At 46.6% G+C, this 27,311-nt stretch overlaps 1 protein-coding gene across 1 annotated transcript in view; it reads right to left on the bottom strand.

The window, feature by feature from the left end:
• PACSIN2 (protein kinase C and casein kinase substrate in neurons 2) overlaps positions 1–8,320 on the bottom strand; it is a 108,887-nt gene extending 100,567 nt beyond the window's left edge. The window contains exon 1 of the mRNA XM_044281079.1: positions 8,229–8,320. The gene's annotated coding sequence lies outside the window, so the exon portion shown is untranslated. The remainder of the gene's footprint in view (positions 1–8,228) is intronic.
• Between the last annotated feature and the right edge of the window lie 18,991 nt (positions 8,321–27,311).

Here is a 27,311-nt window from a genome sequence, read left to right as displayed (position 1 = left end):
CTGTGTATAAATTACATTATTCTTAACTGATCCTGTCTAATACTACAGAGCAGCATTCATACTTCTGCTGGTCATGAATGTAAACTGTCGACAAGCTTGTTGTAGACACAAACCTAACAGCTTACCTATGGTCTAAATAATGTGGGGGGAAAGGGGCAGTTAGCGTTACCTAAATCTGGTGCAATACAATGCTTGGTATAAGTACAACACTTCTGGTCATACACATCACCAGTACAAGCGTGGTGCAGATACAGAACAAAACTTGTAAGAGATAAATAAAAATCTCAGACGAGTCCCCAAACGGTATGCTATACTTAACTCTTTCTCCAGCTTTGTTCTCTACGGCACAGGTCCAGTTCTCCTGCCACTGCTTGTTCACAAACTGCAGCAGTCACGAGTCAGTACATGGCACAAGACCACTGCAGCCTACCACTGTTCTCAGAGGTACACCACTGTGGACAGAGACTGGCCACAGCAGTCACGTGCCACTGTGCACCTCACATATACTTGGACCCCTATAAAGGTTTCAGCTCTGAAGCCTATAGAATTCAGGAGTACAATACAGGCAGTAACAACAATAATAATGGTATAGCAATAAGGAATGCAAAGTATTTCCACAATTACTCAACTCTACAGCTGTGACATTCCAGCGACTTCATAATATAAACATGCAACTCTTCCATGGTGGAATATATGCACCTATATAGGGTTACAGTGACACTCAGGAAGGGTAACTACATCATAAGGGGAAAAAAACACACTACAGATAAAAGATGCACAACCACAATGATCTTTAAAATAAACTACTGCCAAGTGCATAAATAACACTACCATATAGTGCATAACTATGCCTACACAATGGCCACATTACTGAGCTATGTATAGTGTCTACATAACACCATAAACGTGTGCACACAATGTAGAAATAACACTACCATATAGTGCATAACTATGCCTACACAGTGGTCACATAGCACCTAGCAAATAACACCATCATGTGCCCTAACAATGTTGCCACACGATATACAAATAACACTACACTACAATGCATAATAACTATGCCAACACAACGGTCACATAGCACAGCTATATAGTGCCTAGTAGGCGCTGCCTACATAATACAACCACCATAAAGTGCCCTAATAATGCTGCCACACAACGTATACCTAACAGTGCTTTACAACGCATAGATCACACTGCTCCAGATAGCGGTAGTTGCTGCGAGTCATCCTGAGGCGGGTAGTGGAGGGCACCAGATGGAGGAGACCCTCTTGTGACCTGTAATGCAGTCCTGGCGGCACTTCCCAAATACCTTTCTATCCCTATGCAGGTACTGGCACAGCACGGGGTCGGCTCTCGCTAGTAGTCACGTTATCAGTGAAGACTGGACGATACCAGAGGAAAGTAGCATCACAGCGGCATACGCTTCTGAATGTTGATTTTTTTTTTCCCTTTGCCGTGTAATGGTCCTTCTTGTAGAATACAATACAGATAATTGCTTCAAATATCACGAGCGCACACAAGTACATTCAGCTTACATAGCACAAGCAGGGAACACAATGGCAGCCACAACCAGTCATTGTTCTCCATTATGAGATGAGCTCTTTATGCACACAATGAGACCGCTACTGATGCCTGACACCATCAAGTGCTTTATACATCAGAATGGAAGAAAACCAGGCACGCGGTACCAGATGTGTGCGCTATACAAGCAGCCTGAGAATACTCCTCTGGAGGGGTTCAAAGAATTACATTGATGCAGTACATACATACCTCTACACCTTAGGGCACATGCACACGAACATATGCCAGCCGGGCCTGTGCGGTGGAACACAAATTGCAGTCCGCAATGCACGTTCTCCAACCGTCTGCGGACGGATGGGATCCGTGATCCGCATCCAACCATCCCCAAAAAAGTAGTGCTTCCATGTCTCAGATCCGCACAGCACCTTCCGGACCCATTCAAGTGAACGGGTCCGCATCCATCGTATCCGTATATTGCGGACCCGCTGTTTGCGGGGTACAACACGGGCATGGCCGGGCAACAGCCGTGTGCATGAGCCCTTAGCTGGTCAGAAGACTTCCAGACAAAACTTTCCATAGTGGCCCCTTAAAACAGGTGATCGCCAGGGGTACCAGGAGGAGGACCTCCACTGATCTGATGATGATCAATATCATAAAACTGGACAAGTCCAGGATCGGAGAGTCTGCCGGTGGATATCAGCAGGCACCTGCTGGCTACGGCACCTACTCAGTTCCTGAGCGGGCGTCATCTTTACAGAAAGGGGTTAAAATAAGTGAAAGAAGGAACAAAGATAGGTGCCTCTTGGACAAACAAAATTATTTTTTTTCTACCCTCCTGTGCAGAACATGAAATCATTCCCACCTCAGCCCTCGCCATAACAGTGTGCTTCTATACCCCCCATGCCACCTATGACTGGCTTTTGAGAAGAGAACATTGCGGCTTCCTTCCACCATCGCAACCGTTTGCCAGGAACAGCTGTGACAAGTACATGACAAGTAGATGTGGCCAAATGACATGCCACAGAAGCTCTGATTATACAGCTTATTGCACACAGCGAGCAGGATCCTGAAGTCACGGATGGGTCTGAGGCACAGGAGAGGCTGCAGACCGCGCTCTATGAAGCAGCATGTCACAGGCAGAGAGCCAACGCCAACCCACTGCAGTAAGAGGCAGACATTACTGGCTGGTAAGGGCATACATCATCTACAGTAGGGGAGATTCAGGGACAACTTGTGGTCATCACCCAGTACATTTCTGGTTTGCTGCCACGCAATGGCCCAGGTACATTATCACCAACAGTATAGAAGGCTAGGTTAACATCTGTATTCAGTAAATTCCAGCAGAGGAGCAGACTACCGGAAATACCATATTGGCACAGCTGAACAGTGCCAGGTGCCCATTCACTATAATGGGATCCGGCGGGTTGCCGGAAGTAAGCTGGCATTCTTGCTGGATATCCAATGGATCCCATTATAGCGATTGGGGATCCGGCTGTATCTGGCTATGCTGGACACTGTAATTCTGGTAGGATGCTCCTCTGTCAACCTACCGAATGCAGAGGTGAACCTAGCCTTAGACCTCATACACACAGCTGTAACCATTTAACTCAAAATACGGATGCACTCCGCGTGCGGTCTGCATTTTTTGTGGACCCAATGATTTTATGGATCTGTCATTTGCGGACACAGTCGTGCGCATGAGGCCTTACTCTGAAGCCTACAGGATGCAGCAGTGACATCTAACATCATGATTACAGGCGAGACTACGGAGTTTCCCTTTAAAGGATAGTTAAGTCAATTACAGCCCCCATGTTCTTACATCAATGCTGGGGAAGAAACACATAGTGGAATGTGTACAGGCACGACACCGCGTTGGGCATCATCGCTCTTTGCCGCATCATGAACCTTCTCTGTGATCTGCTCTTTGGGGGATTAGTTACGTGAACACAAGACGACAGTAAATATCACACGACTCGTCACATGCATTACATGCCCTGGAGTTAATTGCATTTGCAACAGTAAACCAAATAACAACCTCTTAGAAAAAAACCTGAGGGCAGAGCGGCCGGGAGACGGCTGATCTCTGGCTTACACCACCGATGGTCTGAGATCACAAGCAGCAGTCTCTGCAGGCTTTCTATCTGGCATACCAACTGCTTTCCCAGCAGGCTCACATGATGTGAGACAAGGCAGTGAACATTACCCACAGCGCAATATATCAGCTTAGTGCCCTCACCCTCCAGAGATTTCCCCATCCCAACCCAACTAGGAGAAAGAAGCACATAGATAAAAGGTGCTATGTATTTATGTCTGTTCCCATCCCAGATCTCCACTTCTTTCAGTTTTATCAGCATATATTCCATATGAGGTCAGAAGTCTAAGCACAGCAGATCAGGGGTTAGCTGCTCCTCTGCAGCATTGAGGAGGTCCTGATTCGAATCCAACCAAGGGTAGTGTCTCTAAATAGTTTGGCCAGCCATATAATGCATAGATAGGTCACATCCATCAGAGCAGCTCAAAATGGGTTGTGGAGTGGAGAACCCTCATCAAGATGCCCATATGACCTAGGGCAGTGTTGGCGAACCTATGGCACGGGTGCCAGAGGCAGCACTCGGAGCCCTCTCTGTGGGCACCTGCACCCTGGAAAAAGTCTATGGCGTACCAATATGCTTTAGACTTTTCCTGCCATTCATCAGCGCAGGATGCACTATGAACAGCACAGGCAGCGCACTGAGTGTAGCAGGCCATTATAGCTAAATGATAGAGTACATGGAAGATATACTATGTTTGACTGTAGAATTCAGGTTAAATTACCGTGTTGGCACTTTGCGATAAATAAGTGGGCTTTGGGTTGAAGTTTGGGCACTCAGTCTCTAAAAGGTTCACCATCACTGACCTAGGGCATACAGAAATAAGTTGAAAGGGGTTGTCATTGTTGGATAACCCTTGAAAATGGCTGCGTGTGCCTGAAATAGGGAAACAACAGGATAGCCATAGACTACCCCAGCCTAGAAAGTGCCATATGTTGGTGTGATCCCAGCTGTGAGGGTGAGATGTACTGCAGGACAGGAGTCAAGGACACTTCTGGTCTGGAGACATGAGGATCTTAAAAAGTTTCATTTTCAGGAGGAATCGCACTCAGAGCGAAATTCTTCCGGCTCATTAGGAGAAGACATAACAGAAAATACAATGAACCATCTTGGAAACTTGAAGACATTGACATCGGACAGATGGCACTAGACACATGGACTTCCATACCATGGAAAGAATTCTAAAAGAGATGCGATAACCACAGATGCTTTTCTTATGATATGGCAAAGGTCTGTCCAGCAGTGAAGCCACAACCCCCTGCATACCCTAAAAAACATGGCTAGCCACCAAAAGGCTGAAGACCTGTGACGCACGCAGAGATCACTGGATTATGATGCTGGCTGTGTCATCCCTTTTAGCCGATGCTAGAGGATCCCACTCATGGCCATAAATCGTAGGCTTGTCCAGGATTTTTGTCCCTCCATCCAGCAGGACATGTACTGAGGAACAAACATACCTACCTGCACCCTGCCACTTGGTTCTGGCATCCTGGTTCCCAGGCTGTCTGCAGTGCACTTCTGGCCCCCATTGGTCAGCATCTGGGGTCACGTGCACTGGTGCAGCCAATAGCTAAAACTTGACCAAGCAGCTCATGACCTTGCAGTCACGTGTCCCCGTCCATGTGGATTTTAACAGATGAGGACCAGAAGTATACACCGTTTGGGAGCCAAAAGCTGGAAATGAGGGTCAGAGAGAAGGGAAGTATGTTTCTCTCCACATGTCCCGCTGGCTGGAGGGGGAGATACAAAATAAATAAATCCATCCTGGACAAACCCTTTAAGGGTTCATTCATCTCAGCACATCTCATCTCCAAATGTGCAAACTATAAGGTGTATGTCTGTATCTACAGGATACTCCTTTAAAAGGATTGTGGCCTATAAACCCAGGGAAACCCCCTATAAAACAGCGAAGCACATGAACACAGAAGAGCATTGCCACCATGTGTGATCCTAAGAGCAGCCAAGGAGGGGTGTTCTCCTGGAGAATGCAGGGAAGGCTTTACCAAGATGATGACATCACATGTAATAGAAAACATGGCGAGGGAGCGCAGGCTCCAGCTGCTTCCTACAACCAGTTGCTAACCAACATGAATCACAATTTACAGCGTTACTGGGAGTGGAGATGATGGTTGCTACATCGTCACTAGAGCCTGAGCCAAGTTTCACTGGAATTGCTCAGCCCTTCTCGACGTGGAAGATTCTCTGAAAGGTTCCTTACACAATCAAATGAGGAAAGGGTTAATGGACGGTCCCAAACCCTTCCTCTTCAGAAGTATCCCACCCAAACGTCCATGTTGAGGAGCATTTCTAAAGAAAGTGGAGGCTTAAAAGATTATTGAAGAGCTGCCCCTCCAACATGGCAGTGACATCTGTCAGTCGTCTTCCTCCCCGCCCCATGCAGAGCCCTATGGCGAGTTTATAGGAAAGTCTGCATAGGATACTGGCCCCAGTGAATGAACAGTTTAATATCAAGTAAAGCAGCAGTCGCCCACCCTAGGCCATCCCAATACTCAAGTAGAAAGGTATATCCAGGCCCCAGCTTATATATAGACACAGGGGGAATTTATCAATCCCTGCAGGCCAGAATTCTGGCTTCAAAAAGGTCACAAGTAGGAGCTTCACTACTTTTTGGGATCATTTGTGCAAAAATGTTGTGATTTTGAGTACAACGCTCTCCAGTGTCACCTACAGATTTGGGGTGAAAATTTGGTCAAAATTTTAGAGTAGTCTATATTATACTCCAGAGCTGAAATCATTATTCTGAAGATAGTCACTGTGTACATACAATACTTATATTGCACTGGTTCTTAGTTACATTATGTAGTATACTCCAGAGCTGTTCTCACTATTGTGCTGGAGAAGTCACTGGGAGATTTATCAAACTGGTGTAAAGGAGCTCTGAAAAATGAAAGCCAGAATCTGATTGATTGCTATTGGTGACTTCACACAAATTTTGATAAATCTGCCTCACTGTGTACATTATTTATCCTGCCCTGATCCCGAGTTACATCTTGTATTATACTCCAGAGCTGTACTCACTATTCTGCTGGTGGAATTACTGTGTACATTATTTATCCTGCCCTGATCCCGAGTTACATCTTGTATTATACTCCAGAGCTGTACTCGCTATTCTGCTGGTGGAATCACTGTGTACATACATTAGTTATCCTGTACTGATCCTGAGTTACATCCTGTATTATACTCCAGAGCTGCACTCACTATTCTGCTAGTGGAAACCAACAACAAGCTTATGGACAGGCACATCCCTAACAGCTTAGCTGAGCTCCTTTAACGGGGGGGAAGTCTTAAATTAGACTTTGGGGGAGATTTATCAAACTGGCCTAGTTGCCCATTGCAACCAATCAGATTCTGCCTTTCATTTTACAAAGGAGCTGTCAAAAATGAAAGGTGTAATCTAATTGCTATGGGCAAGTTCTACCTTACACCAGTTTGAAAAAGGACGCCCTTTATCTTTAGAGTCTGTGGTGAAGATGACACTTCTAAAAATTCTAATCACTGGTGCAAGTTCTGTGCAAACACAAGCTGGGAGATTTCAGCTCTGACACCTGCAGAATTGTGAATACAGCTCTAAGACAATCTACAAATGAAGGCTGCAATTCAGTATCAGGATCCAAGTCGTGCATATAAGGTACCCGGATGACCTCCCATGGCTTACACAGTGGATTGGGGGTCCCAGATTGTAAGGGTGACCTCCCGTCCGCTGTAACGCTCGGCGTCTGGACTCAACACCTGTTTACAGGCCAGATTATATTCATGGATCACTGGGCTCTACTTTTCAAAATGGGTCAGTACAATTCAACTATATCAACAGGACTATGACACAGGATCCAGCGTAACGTGTCCTCGCATTACAGATGTAGCAGTGGTGAATTTGTTACAGGGCTACAATGATTGCTTATCATGCAAAATCATCATAATACGAGCGGTGTGAAAAGAGGAGCCCGGCTCTGCTGCATCCATACCTGCACTGACGGCAAAATGTCACCAGCCTGTCAAATCCTAAACCGGGGTGGACCAAATCCTATAAACAGGCAGTGAATGGGTCTCGGCTGCAGTCATTACACTGACACAATCCTGCGGTAAGGCTGCTAATGAAGCGTAGCACAGGCAGTGTACAGTGCAGACTGCACATACAGCTCAACACCACCACCACTGTACAGCCATGTAACCTTCAGCATCCTATTCATCCCATAGATCAATGACCAGGGCTGGGATACACAGCAGGGCACTGCCTGCCCACATGTGAGCAATGCCCTGCCTGCCCTTTCCACCCCCGACTCTATGCAGGTATGTGCCCCCCTTCTCATGGGTGAGGGTGCTGGATGGACATATATTACATATCTAACTGTGGAGCTCCAGTTGTTGTGGAACTACAACTCCCAGCATGCCACGACAGCCTGTGAGATTTAGAACATAGTGACTATATACACCAGGACAATGAAGGACACAGACAGCAGGCGATATAGATATTACACAAGAAGCAGCAGATAACTATGCACATAATAATATTTAACGGAACAGAATAGACATCATACATGTCAGCAGTCCCCCTGCGCCCCTCCCCCACGTCCTGCACACATATAAGCCGTATACCTCCTGCTGCCTCCGGCTTCCCGGCTCCGCCGCTCCCCTCTCGGTTCCCTGTCAGGCGGGAGCTTCTGCAGGCTTCCTCGGCCACACCCAGATACCACGACTACCTCCAGACGATTGGCTTACGCTAAACCTCGCCTCTAGCGTCACAGGGGAAGGCGGAGACTGTGGGAAAAAGAACCAAGCCTCGTTCTGAAGTGTCACGTGATAGAGAGGGGAAATGTGGAACGCACTCACGTGACTACTATACACTTTGGTGGTTAAGTGACGTCCATAAAAAATGGGTGCGCTTACTGTCAGTAACAGCCGTGGTGTCCCCATAATGACAGCCAGAATGCACCCACAGTTATTATGGTGTGCCCATAATGACTTCCAGAATGTACCCACAGTTATTAATAGCCCTGGTGTGCCCATAATGACAGCCAGAGTGCACCCACAGTAATTTATAGCCATGGTGCCCCCATAATGACAGCCAGACTGTACCCACAGTTATTAACGGCCATGGTGTGCCCATAATGACAGCCAGAGTGCACCCACAGTTATGGTGTGCCCATAATGACAACCAAAATGCACCACAGTTATTAATAGCCATAGTGGCCCCACAATGACAGCCAGCGTGTACCCACAGTTATTAAAGGGCTTCTGTCACCCCACTAAACGTTTTTTTTGTTTTTTTTTTGTTTACTTATAATCCCTTTAGTGCGATTTCTGCAAACATAAGCTAAATAATCATTTCGGTCCAGTAGAATTTGGTAAAAACGTAATTTTAAAATATGCAAATTACCTTGCTACCAGCAAGTAGGGCGGCTACTTGCTGGTAGCAGCCACATCCTCCTCTCCTAATGACGCCCCCTCCACATGTTGATTGACAGGGCCAGGGAACGGATCGTTCTCTGCTGGCCCTGTTTGAATTCAAAATATCGCGCCTGCGCCGTACCTGTCTTCAATCGGCGCAGGCGCACTGAGAGGCGGCCGCTCGCTCGGCCTCTCCATCCTCAATGCGCCTGCGCCGATGACGTCACATCTACACCCGGCGCAGGCGCATTGAGGATGGAGCGGCCGAGCGAGCAGCCGCCTCTCAGTGCGCCTGCGCCAATTGAAGACAGGTACGGCGCAGGCGGGATATTTTGAATTCAAACAGGGCCAGCAGAGGACGATCCCGTTCCCTGGCCCTGTCAATTAACATGCGGAGGGGGCGTCTTTAGGATCGGAGGATGCGGCTGCTACCAGCAAGTAGCCGCCCTACTTGCTGGTAGCAAGGTAATTTGTATATTTTAAAATTAAGTTTTTAACAAATTCTACTGAACCAAAATGATTATTTAGCTTATGTATGCAGAAATCGCACTATAGGGATTATAAGTAAAAAACAAACAAAAAAAAGTGGGGTGACAGAAGCCCTTTAATAGCCATGCTGTGCCCATAATGACAGCCAGCATGTGCCCATAATGACTGCCAGAGTGCACCCACAGTTATTAATACCCATGGTGTGCCCATAATGACTGCCAGAGTGCACCCACAGTTATTAAAAGCCACGGTGTGCCCATAATGACAGCCAGTGTGTACCCACAGTTATTAATAGCCATGGTGTGCCATAATGACAACCAGAATGCACCACAGTTATTAATAGCCATAGTGTCCCCATAATGACAGCCAGTGTGTACCCACAGTTATTAATAGCCATGGTGTGCCCATAATGACAGCCAGTGTGTACCCACAGTTATTAATAGCCATGGTGTGCCCATAATGACAGCCAGTGTGTACCCACAGTTATTAATAGCCATGGTGTGCCATAATGACAACCAGAATGCACCACAGTTATTAATAGCCATAGTGTCCCCATAATGACAGCCAGTGTGTACCCACAGTTATTAATAGCCATGGTGTGCCATAATGACAACCAGAATGCACCACAGTTATTAATAGCCATAGTGTCCCCATAATGACAGCCAGTGTGTACCCACAGTTATTAATAGCCATGGTGTTCCCATAATGACAGCCAGTGTGTACCCACAGTTATTAATAGCCATGGTGTGCGATAATGACAACCAGAATGCACCACAGTTATTAATAGCCATAGTGTCCCCATAATGACAGCCAGCATGTACCCACAGTTATTAATACCCATGGTGAGCCTATAATGACAGCCAGCGTGTACCCAGTTATTAATAGCCATGGTGTGCCCATAATGACAGCCAGCATGTACCCACAGTTATTGAGCCTGGCAGGAGACTAGAGGTAGAGGACTGACTGATGTGTGGTGGAGTCAATAAGTCTTTCTGTACTTAAGTGAAATTGGGAGTTGTAGTACATACAACAGTAAAAGGCACAGTTCTCTTCAAATGGGGCTGAGCAGCGCATAGGCCATGTGACCAATTTAAGGGGTTATCCCATCTTAGAGACAATGGGGGAATATCGCTAGGATATGCCCCCATTGTCTGATAGGTGCGGGTCCCACCGCTGGGACCCGCACCTACAAGGAGAACGGAGCCGGGGAGAGTTGTGGCTGGAGGACCCCGGGTTTCCCGGGGTCCGTCCACCACCAGGCGCAGCTCCCCGCCTCTCCCATTGAAGTGAATGGGAGCGCATGCGCGGCCACCGCTCCCATTCATTCCTATGGGGCCGATGGAAATAGCCGAGCCAGCTCGGCTATTTTTGGCGGCTCCATAGAAATGAATGGAGGGCGGCTGCGCATGCGCAGTGCGCCCTCCTCAAGTTTCTCCGCTCCGTTCTGCTTGTAGGTGCGGGTCCCAGTGGTGGGACCCGCACCTATCAGACAATGGGGGCATATCCGAGCAATAGGCCACCATTGTCTATGATGGGATAACCCCTTTAACGGTATGTCATATGGCTTAGGCAGACCTGCAAGAAAGCCGCAGCGCTACTGCCAGCACTGGTGCCTTCTCAAACAGTCAATCAAGGGGGATCCCGGGTGTCGGACCCCCACAGATCAGATTCTGATGGCATCAGTTAAAATATCTCTTAAAACCTCTTTAACTCAATAACATTGCATTAAGGGCTCATGCCTGTCTTGCGGTCCACAAATCGCGGATCTGCAAAACACGGACTCCGGCTGCGCGAGTTACACATTTTGCAAAATGGACTGTCTGGGCCATAATAGAACAGTCCTATCCTTGTCCATAATGCGGACAAGAATGAGACATGTTCTATCTTTTTGCGGATGCCACAGAACGGACATACAGACATGCAGTTTAAAATAATACCTTTCTTCTCACTGTTGGTGCCATGGTTGTTGATAAAATTGTACACCGATATGCAACGCCTACTTACCTCTAAACACACTGCCACACCCTGAGTGACAGCACTAGACCAAGCTGAAGTCGTACTCTAGCACTGTCAATCAAGGGGAGGGGGTGTGTTTAGATGTCGGTAGGCGTTGCATAGCGGTACTTGTACTGAAAAAGCCTACCTCCTGGTGCCAGCAAAGGAATAAAAGTACAATTTTATTAACAACCGTGATGCCGACAGTGAAGAGGAAGGTATTATTTTAAACACCCCTACCAGTTTATGTGCCTGGGCTAATAAGGGTGATCTGGTGACAGAGCCGCCTTAAAGAGAACCTTTCACTGGTCCTAACATTACAATATTATTATTAGCTGATGTCAGGGTGCTTTTTCTTTTTCAAATTGGCTGCTCCATTCCCCTGCTGTGCCATCCATCCACCCCCCCCCCCCCCCCCCCGTTCCCGTTCACTTTGGCCACCCTGTATGCTAATTAGCAGCATCGGTACAGGGAGGAGGGCATCTCCTTCTCCCTGGCTGTGAGCTGCCTAATCGCAGCGGAGAGCGTCGCAGCAAGGGAGAAGGAGATGCCAATTGAAAAAACCGCCAGTCTCCTCCTCCCTGTACCGATGCTGCTAATTAGCATACAGGGTGGCCAAAGTGAATGGGGGGGGGGGGAGGGCAGAGCAAGGGAATGGAGCAGCCAATGTGAAAAAGAAAAAGCACCCTGACATCTCCTAATAAAGCCCTACACTGTCAGGTAATAATATTGTAATATTAGGACCAGTGAAAGGTTCTCTTTAACTTGAACCTTCTAGTGGGAGGGGTGAAGTGGAGAAGCACAGCCTAAACAGAAACAGTGTTCCAATTTTCTGTCTATCATAGACCTGTATAGAACTCCAATGCCAGTCTTATGGTAAAGAATAAACACATATGCATCAGGATGTCTTCAGTTCCGTTTTTTTGACTCTTCAGGATAATACCGCCTTGCCGAAATGCCGTATTCAGAATTTTTTTTTCACAGGAATGTATTAGTGCCGGCATTTAAAATACCGCAATGCCCAAAAAAATAAATGCCGGATCCGTTTTTCCGGATGACGCAGCATTTAAATGCATTTGTAAGACGGATCAGGATCCTGATCCGTCTTACAAATGCCATCAGTTGGCATACGTTTTGACGCATCCGGCAACGGAACTGCCTGCGGATTCCTTTGCCGCAAGTGTGAAAGTACCCTTAACAAGTCTTCTATAACGTCTGATATGGCAGGTAACAGACATGAGACACAGAGGGGAGGGAATGGGAGTATCTTAACACTATGGAGAGGGAGTGGTGACCCCTAACTCCCCTAGCACTGGCACCTGGCTGCCCTGACATCCCTAGACAGGGTGCTAACCCGTACGCCGATCACGTGCCTCGTCCCTGGCTTACCCTGAAATAAGCCCTAGGTAGTGAGTAGAACGGTGGGAGTACTAGTCCTCACCACTGACACCTAGGGTAACAACAGGGAAAGGACAAACAACACAAACACTACAAACAATCCCCAAAGGGAGACAACAAACAGGAGAGAACCGGAGATCCGACATCACCAGTTCCAACACCTTCACAGCAACTCCAACTCTACCAGAGGTCAAAATAGAAGATCTGGAAAGAAGGTCTATATCTAGCAACAAGGAAAGTAGAAAGGGAAAATATATAGTATCTGGGAGTGGCTGACAGAGAACATCTGAAAGGAAAAGCTTCAGATTCCTAAATAGGACAGAAAGGATCACAACCCTAAGCAGGAAAACCTAGACCAGAATCCATTCTCACCATTAGGTCATGGAGCTATTTCTTGAGAAACCGAGCGTGTAACCACCCGCTGCGACCAGGGGCACACCGACAGGGGGAGGGGGGGATGATGTCCAACTGGTCTGGACCCCCCATAGAGACATTAATTATTATTATTTTTTTTACTGACTCAGGGCCGTTGGGGGCGACGGGCAGCAGGAGATGAGCGCTTCCATTGTGGAAGCGCTCATCTCCATATTCATCTTTATCGCCGTCCTCAGGACAAGGATACAGATGGCTGTGCTGCGGCGGGGCAGGGGAGGAAGAGGCGCCTCCCTTCCCCGTTCTTCTGATAGGCTGCAGGCCATCAGAGGCCGTCTTAGACGGTGCAATGACCTAATTATCATCGCGCCATCTGAGCCAGGCAGCACACAGCATGGGACACAGGCCGGAAAAGGCCTGCATCGCTGACAGTCGCATGGAGGTAAGTATAGTGAATTTTTCTATAGATGGCACTAAGTGGCACTAAGAAGTTTTTTTTTTTACTGACACATTATGGGGGGCACTAAGAAGAGGCATTTTTTACTGGCACATTATGGAGGAGAGGAGCACTATAGGGGCATCTGCTGGGGGCACTAAGAAGGGGCATTTTTTTACTAGCATATTATGGGGGCACTATGGGGAAGGGGGAGAGGAGCACAATGGAGGCATGTGCTGGGGCACTATATAGGGGTATTTTATACTGGCATACATTATGGGAGGGCATTAGCTTAACTGTGGGCACTAAGCAGCATTATCTGTGTGGTACTAGTGTTTTCAGGGGGACTGTTTCTGCAGTATAGTATTGGGGAGCACAGTGTGCACAGTATTAGGGTATTAAGGGTGGCAGGAAAGGAAATTCAGAAGATGTGAAAATTATGAAAAAGTGGTAAACTAATGTCTGTTTGTCAATCTCTGCAGAGACGAGAGATGGCTGAAAAATCATCATGGCGGTCTGGTCTGAATGGAGAAGATGAGGAAAGAGAACGTCTACAACAAAGGTGACATCACTGGATGTAAGAGTTATGGGGCGCTATTTAGGAGAGAAGATGCTCCGGCGCCTCCCCCTGCCATTTGCAGAAGGAGGATTCAGAGCTGGGTAAGGACGGCCTAGGGGGGCAGCAGGTCAGGGGCGGGTGATGAGATGGTGGGGGGAATCACATGCCTTGAGCAGGATCTGGGAAGGAAGGAGAGCGGCGGAGCTTCCTGGCTGTAGCCTGCTGTTTTCTATTGTATAATGTTAAGCAGGCAGATAGACAAAATGTGGCCCTGGGCAAAATCAACTGTGGGGCCCCAAATCTTGTAATAATGTACTAACAACACAGTTACATTCTGTTGATTCTGGCCCTCCCTCACAGATTTGCACCTCATAAAGCTCTTCACGCTCATAGCCCCAGAATACGCCACATGCCCCCTCCCCTCACAGCAATGAGTTCCCCTCACTCACACCATTTGAGAGTGTTAAAAACCTGAAGTGTGGGCATCCTATTCAGGTACACTTTCCCCAGCAGAGAGCGGGGAAATCACCCTGTTTTATACATAAGCCAGAGCCTGTACTAGGCTTCCAGGCTTATTGTTAGTATATTCCAGTTCAGGCCACTAGATGGCAGCACTGAACTGTGATATAGTGATTTCTATACAGACTAAAGCATCATGCAGACGTCCGTGAGATACCGGCCTGGCATCTTGCTTAGTGCAGGAGCGCACGGCGTCATTGGTTGCTATGACGCCGTGCACTTTGTGCCGCCGCTGCTATGCAGTAATACACTCGTATAGATCATAAGACCGTGTTCCACGGACGTCTGCATGAAGCTTAATGGAGCAATTTGTAAGTTGTGGTCCACTTGGGGGACTTAACAAAAAGTTTTAAAAAAAGTTTAAGAAAATATAAAAAACAAGTAAAAATTTAAACCCCCCCCCCCCCCCAAAAAAAAAGAAGCAAAAAAAAAAAAGCATTATGGCCATCGCCACATGCAAAAACGCCCATACTATTAAAATATTTGTAAAAAGTTAGCCCATATGGTGAATGGCATAACAAAAAAGTTTTAAAAAGGCCGATTTGAATTTTTTTCATCACTTTATCTCCCAAGAAAATTGAATAAAAAGTGATCAAGTCATACACACCCCAAAATAGTATTGTCAAAAACGACAAATTGTCCTGCCAAAAATGGGCGCCCACACATCTCCTTAGACATAATTATAAAAAAGTTATGAGGGTCAGAATATCCCGATGAAAAGAAAAATATATTTTTTTACAAAGTGAATCCTGATGAGGCTCAGCTTGCTGTGTGGGGGTGCTGCTAGGGTCTATGGAGGATGAGGGCGAGACTCTTGTCTTCATCCTCAACAATATCATTTCAGCTGTACAGTGTTTATTGGGAGTGGCCTATTATATGTAGGAGGGGCTTATAACAACGGGCGGGGCTAACTATGCACGCCGCATTTTTATTTGTAAAAGGGGCTTAGAAAAATCGGCGGTGCCAAACATTTTGCGCCCCCCTTCCTAGACAAAATTCCTGGGTGCTCCCCTGGCTGCGACCTTCTGACACCAGGCACAACAGGGTCAGAGATAGGTCGTAACACCCTCGTGACATCTTCAGAGCTAAACCAGACAGTCAGGAGGTCGTTGTGTCTGTTTTTTACCCTCCAAAACGTTGCATAGTAAGAAAGTAAAAAACGTCTCTCCGTATAAGCTTACTGTACATTAACCCTTTCCACTGTACAGTGCAGCTAGTGTCTTATATAGTATTAATATATAGTGTAGTATAGTGTAGTGCAAATGAACAGGATAGATTAGAATAAACACATAAAATGCAGTTCAACAATATGAAACAGTATGAGTGCACACAACAGCATAAATCACACTGCAAGTTAACCCTTCAAATTGCAATAAAGTACTGAGCTGATGGCTTTGCACAAGGGCACAAGCAGCTAGACCAATGACGTATGTTAATCTATATGGAAGACCAGCTGCCAAGTGCTCTACATAGAATTAGTTCAGGCAAATATCACATAATATCCGGTGTTAAACGTGGCCCCTTTAGTGGGATGCAGAAATTCTCGAGGATGCGGACACACAGCATGTCCCATATGTTCACTAATTCAATGCAATATAAGCACATGAATCAGACAGAATCATATGGCGATTAATCTGACTGTACGCATCCCCGTGATTAAAGGGGAAATCCACCTTAAAACCATCTTCTGAGATACAGGGGGCTGGTTGGGCATGTGCAACAGGTGCAGGATGCCAGGGGAGGTATCGCCAACAGGGTATTTAAGAGACAGAGCAAGAACCTGCATCTTTGCCCTTGTCAAGCAAAGCCTAGCTATAAAATGTCACTAGATGCCATCAGTGGAGGTTCTTCATGTAGGAGGAGGATAGACAGCAGGGGGCGCTACCAAAGTGAAAAATGTAAAGTACGCACAATATTTTATTGCATGTATATTGCAGTTATACTTCATTTAGAATGCCCCTGTCAGTGCCATACTTTTTATGGGATAGCTTTAAATAACTGGAGGTTTATTAAGCCAGCAGACTCCCCCATAAACATGGACTCTTTGGTCGAGCATGCATGTTTATTTCATTGGAGAAATGAAATAAACCGCTGCCATACCCATGTGGCATGTTGGATTTCCTTTGCTGTTGGGGGAGAGTCGAGTTGCCTGCATACTCATTACATAGTCGGTTGTGCCTGCCAAATTTAATGGGTTCAGCCAAGTTCTGTCTATCGTGTTTGGCCACCTTAAATGTCATGAGTGCATCATGGCCTCTGCTTTCTAGGGACTGGGGATCCAAACTCTTAGGCCTCCTGCACACGAAGTGCTTACCGTTGCCGTATTGCGGACCGCATTTGCGGATCCGCAATAAACGAGCGCCGTTCCGTGGCCATTCTGCATCACGGATGCGGACCCATTCACTTCAATGGGTCCGCAAATCCGGAGATGCGGAATGGTGTGGAATGGAAGCACGGAATGGAACCCTATGGAAGCACTACGGAGTGCTTCCGTGGTGTTTCGTCCCGTACTTCCGTTCCGCAAAAAGATAGAACATGTCCTATCTTTTTGCGGAAAGGCCGGATCAGGGACCCATTAAAGTGAATGGGATCTCAATCCGTTGCGGCTGCCCCGCGGACGGTGTTCGTGCATTGGGCCGCAGCACACGTTCGTTAGGCCTCTTTTACACGGGCGAGATTTCCGCGCAGGTGCAATGCGTGAGGTGAACGCATTGCATCCGCACTGAATCCGGACCTATTCATTTCTATCGGGCTGTGCACATGAGCGGTGATTTTCACGCATCACTTGTGCGTTGCATGAAAATCGCAGTATGCTCTATTTTGTGCGTTTTTCACGCAACGCAGGCCCCATAGAAGTGAATGGGGCTGCGTGAAAATCGCAAGCATCCGCAAGCAAGTGTGGATGCGGTGTGATTTTCACGCATGGTTGCTAGGAGATTATAGGAATGGGGACCCGATCATTATTATTTTCCCTTATAACGTGGTTATAAGGGAAAATAATAGCATTCTTAATACAGAATAGTAAAATAGGGCTGGAGGGGTTAAAAATAATAATAATTTAACTCACCTCATCCACTTAATCGCGCAGCCCGGCTTCTCTTTTTTCTTCTTCTTTGAGGAAAAGGACCTGTGGTGACGTTGACTGCACTACGCTCATCACATGGTCCACCACATGATCCATCACCATGGTGATAGACCATGTGACGGACCATGTGATGAGCGAAGTGATGTCACCAAAGGTCCTTTTCCTCAAAGAAGAAGAAAGAAGAGAGACGGGCTGCGCGAACAAGTGGATAAGGGGAGTTTAATTTATTTTATTTTTTTAACCCCTCCATCACTATTTTACTAAGCATTCTGTATTAAGAATGCTATTATTTTCCCTTATAACCATGTTATAAGGGAAAGTAATAAAATCTACACAACACCAATCCCAAACCCGAACTTCTGTGAAGAAGTCCGGGTTCGGGTTTGGGTACCAAACATGCCGTTTTTTCTCATGCGCGTGCAAAACGCATTGAAATGTTTTGCACTCGCGATGAAAAATCTCACCCGCATCCTATCCGGCCCAAATCCATGACGGCCGTGTGAAAGAGGCCTTAGGGTTTCCAGTGATCAGATAAAGATGGCATATCGAACAATTCTTTTCAGCAATTCCTTTATGTAATTGCATGATATTAGAAAAACATAGCCGTTTGCTTCTACTGCTGCATACCATTAAATGGAGCCGGACTGCAGTAACACACACAGCCTGAAGGCAATGGTGGCGCTGTTTCTAGTTTGATGCACTGGTAGGAGCTTCTAGCCTTGTATAACCTCCTACACCTACACAGTCGTGCGCTGTGCAGTGCTCGGCTTCCAGACTTTCATCGCCGTGGCTATTTTTGTTCCTTTTATTGACAGATCTCACTTAACTTGCATCCTGTGATCTCACAGCTGAAGCGATTCATCTAGATTCCAGCCCAATCTTTGATGTGATCAAGAGACATTTTGTTCTGTAGCCTGGCAGCGGCAGTGACGGGTGACGAGAGGAGCTTCACGTGCGCCAGGATGATGGAATAAATGAAATGAGCAGCTGAAAAGGCCAGATGGTTCGGTAGGCAGGATGATTACCACTAGCTGCCACAGCAGATAACAGGATGCTTGGAAAGGGGCACAAATGCCAGGCCAAATAAAACTTTGTAATAATTTTTTATGAGGAGGGGGTTGGATTTGGGTGTGAAATGTGATTTCTGTATAATAATTGTACCACTAGTAATTATTACATTGCTCCAATAGCAGCCAGGAAGCTCCAGTTTGGAGATGACCTTAGGGAATTGCATAGCGAGCAGTTTTCTAATTAATATAATGGCCTCAATGGCCTCAATGGCCTCATGCCCTTTAGGCCTCATGTACACGACCATATCCATTATGCAGTCTGCAAAACACTTACAGTATGTGGTCTGTGTGCCATCTGCCTTTTTTTGGGGCCCATTGGGGGAGATTTATCAAAACTGTAGGAAAGCTGGCTTAGTTGCCCATAGCAAACCAATCAGATTCCACCTTTCATTTTCCAAAGGAGCACTGAAAAATGAAAGGTGGAATCTGACTGGTTGCTATGGGCAACTAAGGCTACTTTCACACTTGCGGCAGGACGTATCCGACAGGCTGTTAACCCTGTCGGATCCGTCCTTCCGCTATTTCACCGTGCCCCCGCTCCGTGCCTATTGACTATAATGGGGTTGGGGCGGAGCTCCGGCGCAGCACAGCAGTGCACAGCGAAAGGCCACCGGACTAAAAGTCCTGCATGTCTGACTTTTTAGTCCGGCGGCCTCTCACCACGAACTGCCGTGCTGCGCCGGAGCGTCGCCCCGTCCCAATTATAGTCAATGGGGACAGAGCGGCGGCACGGTGAAATAGCAGAAGGACGGATCCGACAGGGTGAACAGCCTGTCGGATCCGTCCTGCCGCAAGTGTGAAGGTACCCTTAGCCAGTTTTCCTTTACACCAGTTTTGATAAATCTCTCCCATTGACTGCATTTTGCAGACATATTCTATCTTTTTGCATAACAGTCATACAGATGCGGAAAGCTCATGGATGAGCCTGGTGCTTTCTGCATCCGTATGTCCGTTTTGCAAATAAATAGAACGTGTCCTATATTTGTCCGCATAACCATGGACCCATTGAAGTCAATGAGTCCACAAAAAGTAAACCTGCAGGGTAGTATTTTAAATAGTTTGCCACTGCCATGCAGAAGTGGTTGTTCGTACCCGTACGGATCACACCATGGGGCTATATCCTAGCGATATGCCCCCATTGTTTCACATGAGAATACCCCTTTAATAGGGTCACAGCACTGCTGGATTTTTTGCAATTCTGGGGTTGTGACAACTTGTGAGTCAATTCAATGGCTGTGCTGCTACACATTGGTCTTTGGGCGTTCAATGAGTGTCGCCATGTACCCCCAGCCTAAATCACAATTTATGCACCCCTCCTCCAGACATACAAATACAAAGGTATGTACATACAGAACCGAAGTCAGTCACCATGGGAGTATTAACCATTCTTGCTGAAGTACACCGCCAGGAATATTAGTATTATCAGCATTATGACTTTGCAGAGTACCTTACGTATGTCAGCATTACTGGAGCACTGTATAGCGGTATCAACATAAGCAATGTGTGGCACTGTTATTTAGGCTAGGGCTACACAGCGACATTTTTACAAGGGTACAACTACACTACGACATTCATGTTGCACCAATGCTGCGCAACATTTTTAGTAATAATAGTCAATGGTGTCGCGCTGCGACTGTGACACAACAGTCACACAGAAATCCAACATGGATGGCTGTGTCGTGTTGCAGTGCGACGCCATTGACTATTATTACAAAAAATGTCGCGTGACTTTTCTGAAACAAGTAGCCCTAGCCTTAGGCACTGTACGGTGGGTTATTTTTGCAGTGCATGGTGTTGGCGGCACTGCATGGCATTATAATGTTTGGAAGTGTTATTTGGGCATTATGTGGCATGCTGCTGTATGGTTGTTTAAAGTAATTATAAAGGAGTCTCCAACGCTCCAATCAAGCCAGTGGTGAGGTTTACCTGATGCCAATAAGGGGGGCAATAAGGCCTGTGTATGCCCACAACAAGCAGCACAGGGCACGATGGTATCGAGCAACCAGAACTGATCTTGGTGGCACGCATTCAGATAGGCCTCTTTCCTATGGTTTCAGCGATGTAGCTATAAGGCCTCATGCACACGACCGTTGTGTGCATCCGCGGAGGTTGTTCCATTTTCAGTTTTTTTCCGCTAAACCATTGACGTTCAATGGGTCCGTGGAAAAATCGGAAAATGCACCGTTTGGCATCCGCGTCCGTGATCCGTGTTTCCAGTCCGTGAAAAAAATATGACCTGTCCTGAACGGTTCACGGACCTAATTCAAGTCAATGGGTCCGTGAAAAATCACGGATGCACACAAGATTGTCATCCGTGTCCGTGATCCGTGTTCGTGATCCATGTCCGTTTTTTCCTATCATTTCAAAGGCAAACTTGACTTAGATTTTTTTTTCATTTTTCATGTCCGTGGATCCTCCAAAAATCAAGGAAGACCCACGGAAGAAAAAACGGACACGGATCACGGAACAACAGAAACCGTTTTTGCGGACCGCAAAAAAAAGTCTGTCTGCATGAGGCCTTAGGCAGTACAGAGGTGCGCAAAAGCCTAATAAAAATATAAATGGGATGTGACAGTCAGGGTTCAATAGTCCATAGAGATTGGTACATGTAATGATGGTTAACGCAGATGCCTGCCAGCGCTGGGGTCCCAGGTTTGAATCCGACTAAGATGACCATCTGCATTGAGTCTGTATGTTCTCCCTCCGGGTGCTCTGGTTTCCTCTCACACTCCAAAGACCTACTGATAGGGACCTTAGATTGTGAGCCCCATTGGGGACAGTTGGATGCTAATGTCTTTAAAGCACTGCGGAATATAAGGCTCCATTCACACGTTCGCAATTTCGTTCTGCATTTTGCGGAACGGAATTGCGGACCCATTCATTCCTATGCGGCAGCATGATGTGCTGCCCGGACACAGAATTGCGGATCCGCACTTCCGGGTCCGCACTTCCGTTCCGCAAAAAAATAGAACATGTCCTATTCTTGTCCGCAATTGCAAACAAGAACAGGCATATTCTATTAGTGCTGGCAATGTGCGGTCCGCAAAATGCGGAACGCACATTGCCGCTTTCCGTGTTTTGCGGATCCGCGGCTCCGTGGATCCGCACAACACGTTGCAGTCGTGTGAATGGAGCCTTACAGCGCTATATACGTGCAGAAAATAAATAAATGTCTCATATTATGTCCTGTAGGAGGATCCTATGCTGCAATCTACTTATCTTCCAGACTCAAGGCCCAGCCCACCCCCTTGTTATATCAGTCAGTATCCCATACCTTAAAGGGGTTGTCCGGGTTCAGAGCTGAACCCGGACATACCCATAATTTCACCCAGGCAGCCCCCCTGATGTTAGCATCGGAGCATCTAAGGCCCCTTTCACACGGGCGAGATTTCCGCGCGGGTGCAATGCGTGAGGTGAACGCATTGCACCCGCACTGAATCCGGACCCATTCATTTCTATGGGACTGTGCACATGAGCAGTGATTTTCACGCATCACTTGTGTGTTGCGTGAAAATCGCAGCATGCTCCTCTTTGTGCGTTTTTTCACGTTACGCAGGCCACATAGAAACGAATGGGGTTGCGTGAAAATCGCAAGCAAGTGCGGATGCGGTGCGATTTTCACGCACGGTTGCTAGGAGACAATCGGGATGGGGACCCAATCATTATTATTTTCTCTTATAACATGGTTATAAGGATAAATAATAGCATTCTGAATACAGAATGCATAGTACAATAGGGCTGGAGGGGTTAAAAAAAATAAAATTAACTCACCTTGATCCATTTGTTCGCGCAGCCGGCATCTCTTCTGTCTTGTTCTGTGAGGAATAGGACCTTTGATGACGTCACTACGCTCATCACATGGTCAGTCACATGATCCATCACCATGGTAAAAGATCATGTGATGGACCATGTGATGAGCGTAGTGACATCATCAAAGGTCCTAATCCTCATGAAAGAAGACAGAGGTGAGTTAAAAAAAAATATTTATAAATTTTTTTTTTTACCCCTCCAGCCCTATTGTACTATGCATTCTGTATTCAGAATGCTATTATTTCCCCTTATAACCATGTTACAAAACTGACTGCAATTGCGTACCTACTCGCGCGGGTTTGCCGCAATGCACCGGGATGCATCCGGACCTAATCCGAACACGCTCGTCTGCAAGGGACCTAATGCTCTTGCCGTCCGCTAGATCACACAGGGCACAGGTTCTTTTGTTTAGAATAACACACTGCCGGGCAGAGGCTTCTGCCCGGCAGTATGTTTGGTGATGTCACCGACTCTGATGGATGTGCTTTATTACTGCCCTAGCCGTTCACCGCCCATCAGTGTCGGTGAAGTCACCGGGCTTCCTGGCAGCCTCATGGAGAGGCCGGTACATCACCAGAACTCCTGAAAATGCCTTTGCCCTGCGTGATTTAGGGCAGGGCAAAGGAGAGCATCGGAGCATGAACTGTCAGGGGGGCTGCCTGGGTGAAAATGGAGGCATGTCCGGGTTCAGCTACCTAGTACCAAGGAACATTACAGGGTGAGCAAGCAACAGCCCAACATCAATAAAAATCCCAGTGGTGGTGGCTCCCAGAACAATAGCATCTTACTGTCATAATTTTGATATCGTCCCGGTGTAATAATCTTCAGGTTCTACTGTCAAGTCATTATTATTTTTTAAGTGGATCTGTATCCCCTTCTGACATGTCTGTTTAGGTAATAACTTGCATTCCCCATGTAATAGCAATTCTGGAGCATCTATTGTTATGACTCTGTGATGTTTTATTCCTTTATTATTGCTTCTAGAAGTTATGAATGAATTACTAGGAGTTTGCTGTGAAGGTCCAGCCGGGGTTTACCAGATGGGGGGGTGTCCGTGCACAGTGTCAGACTGTGCAGGAGCACACCCCCCCACAACTGGTAACACTCAGCTGGACCTTCACTGGAAACTGCAATTCATTCATATCTTCCAGCAGGAATAATAGAGGAATGCCACAACATAGTCATAAGAGTAGATGCTCCAGAATTGTTGAGCCATAGTTTTTTCAGTTTTTGGGCGATTATCTTAGGTAGGGTCTCATTTTTTTGCGGGATGAGATGGCGGTTTGATTGGTACTATTTTGGGGTGCATATGACTTTTTGATCGCTTGATATTACACTTTTTGTGATGTAAGGTGACAAAAAATTGTTTATTTAGCACAGTTTTTATTTTTTACGGTGTTCATCTGAGGGGGTAGGTCATGTGATATTTTTATAGAGCCGGTCGATACGGACGCAGTGATACCTAATATGTATACTCCCCCCCCCCCCCTATTTTTTACCAATTTTTTTTTCTTTATTTGGGGAAAATGACGTTTTTGTTTATTTTTTACTTGAAACTTTGAATTTTTTGGGGGGAAAACTTGATTTTTTTCAACTTTTTTTTTCACTTTATTTTTTGTCCAACTTTTTGGGGTCTAATCCTTTACAATGCATTCCAATACTTCTGTATTGGAATGCATTGGCTGTATGAGTAATACTGTGTGTATTACTCATACAGCTTCCGGCCTGTGAGATCCAGGGGGCTGGATCTCACAGGCTCGTCACCGGAAGGCAGCGAGATGCCTCAGGAAGGCATCGCGCTGCCTTACATGCCATCGGGTCCCCCCTACAGCCCCATGGGGACCCGATGGCACCGCCGCTGCTGCACCAGGTAAAAGCCGCAAACCGCAGGTCTGAATTGTCACGGGACCCCCCCTCCCCCGCATTTAGCCAAAGTGCCTGCTCAATGATTTGAGCAGGCACCGGGTTCCGGTCACCGCCCGCCAGGCGGCGATTGGAACTATACATGACGTACCGGTACGTCATGGGCCCTTAAGGACTTGGGAACCATGCCGTACCGGTACGTCATGGGTCCCTAATGGGTTAAAGCAGGCATCCTTTAAACTGCGGCCCTCCAGCTGTTGTAAAACTACAACTCCCACAATGCCCTGCTGTAGGCCGATACCTGCAGTGGTGTATCTTGGTTTTGTGCTGCCCTAGGCGAGACTAAACTCGGGGACACCCCTAATATAAATTTGACCCACCCCTTCCTGTCACGGCCAAACCCCTTTCTCTGTAAACCCCACCCCTTCCTCTTTAGGCTCCACCTTTTCTATTTTGCATAACAATATTAAGAAATGTATTGCGATACGATATATATCGTGATAAATACCCGTTTAAAAGAAAAAAAACACAAGGTGACGTTATACTGTATGGGGCAGCCTCAAGGAGACGTTATACTGTATGGGGGCAGCCTCAACGAGACGTTATACTGTATGGGGCAGCCTCAAGGAGACGTTATACTGTATGGGGCAGCCTCAAGGAGACGTTATACAGTATGGGGGCAGCCTCAATGGGACGTTATACTGTATGGGGCAGCCTCAAGGAGATGTTATACTGTATGGGGGCAGCCTCAAGGAGACGTTATACTGTATGGGGCAGCCTCAAGGAGACGTTATACTGTATGGGGGCAGCCTCAATGAGACGTTATACTGTATGGGGCAGCCTCAAGGAGACGTTATACTGTATGGGGGCAGCCTCAACGAGACGTTATACTGTATGGGGCAGCCTCAACGAGACGTTTTACTGTATGGGGCAGCCTCAACGAGACGTTATACTGTATGGGGCAGCCTCAACGAGACGTTATACTGTATGGGGGCAGCCTCAAGGAGACAATATACTGTATGGGGGCGGGGGCAGCCACAAAGAGTCATTATACATACTGTATGGGGGCAGACATAAGGAGACGTTATACTGTATGGGGGGGGCGGGGGCTGGGCAGCCACAAGGAGACACTAAACTGTATGGGGGCTGCCACAAGCAAATAGTGCACTCTGCACTGTGTCATAAATAAAGGTGGTATGTCTGTCAGACTGTCTATGGTGGCCCTGGCCTCTCCTTATTGGATGGCACACTCCCTCTGCTATCCAATAAGAGCCCCTGCGGCAAAATCGTGGGGCTCCAAGCGGATGATATGACAGCCTTGGGCCTTGTGAAGACTCCTTGCACTGTCATAGCAGGCTGCCTCCACAGCCATGCCCGAGGCACAGCTTCACAGGCACCCAGTAAAAATCCCCAAAACATAACTACAAATATCTGAATTAAAATATAACAATCCTTACATTTATTATCCTTTGCTTGCAATAAACAAAGATTTGAAAGAAAGAAAAATATAACAATCCCTATTGTTTGCAGTTAATGTCGTATTGGAAAGAAATAGCCTCCCCTCCCCCAGATTTTTTGATAAAAAGTGATCAAAAAGTCTTATGCACTCCAAAATGGTGTCAGTAAAAACTACCGCTCCCTCCCCCTCCAGCTCTGTAGATGAATAAATAAGAACAAATTATCAAATTATGACAATGGCAATGCAAAGGAAAATTTGTAAAAAAAAAATTCTTTTTTTTTTTTTTAAAGGGGTATAAATTTCCCCTTTCCCTGTGCTTCACCTTCCAGGCCCTTCAACTTACTAGTGCACTTGCGCAGCTTTTTCTGTCTCACTCTGAGATCAAGAGAGTCGCCACATGACTGCTAGGTGGAAAACCGGATCTGCTGAAAAAGCCCTTGCCCTGAGTGATCCAGTTTGTCCCGCAAAAAAAATAAGTGCTCATGTGGCTATGTGAAAGGAAAATTTAAAAAAATTACCTGTATGGCTCTTGAAAGCTGGGGAGTTAAAAACAAAAACGCAAAGAAATAAATTGGCCCGCTCCTTAAAGAGGACCTGTCACCTCTCTTGACATGTCTTTTTTTGTTTTTTTTTTAATATCTTTTTATTAATTCTCCACAACACAATAATCACACAACAGTATGGACTTCTAGACATGTCTGTTTTAGTAACTCCTTGTATCCCCCATGTAATAACAGTTCTGGGGCATCTATTCTTATGACTCTATGTTGTGCCATTCCTGTATTATTCCTGCTAGAAGTTTGCAAATAAATTGGCAGCAGTCTGCAGTAAAGGAACAAGCGGCTGGGTGTTACCAGTAGCGGTTCTGTCCAATCGGTGCGGCTGGTGTCAGACTGGGCAGGGACACACCCATCTGAACCTTTACTGCAAGCTACTGACCATTCATAAACTTCTAGTAGAAATAATAGAGGAACGGCACAATAGAGTCATAAGAATAGAATTACATGGGAAATGCAAGAGGTGACAGGTCTTCTTTAGGGGTAATAGGCAATTAGGGAATAAAACGTTCCTCGCCCTCCACTTTCCGTGTAGATATGACAAGTACTGACGGAACAATCCTCTGTGGAAATATGCACGGAATGTGGCAGACTATGCTCTTACCTTCAACTCTATGTTTGCACAGTGAAGCCTTCAGTGAACCCAGAGGGGCTAATTATTAATTCACAAGTTTACACA

The sequence above is a fragment of the Bufo gargarizans genome, chromosome 2, assembly GCF_014858855.1.
Source record: "Bufo gargarizans isolate SCDJY-AF-19 chromosome 2, ASM1485885v1, whole genome shotgun sequence".
Lineage (NCBI taxonomy): Eukaryota > Metazoa > Chordata > Amphibia > Anura > Bufonidae > Bufo > Bufo gargarizans.
This window is presented reverse-complemented; position numbering and strand designations above follow the sequence as displayed.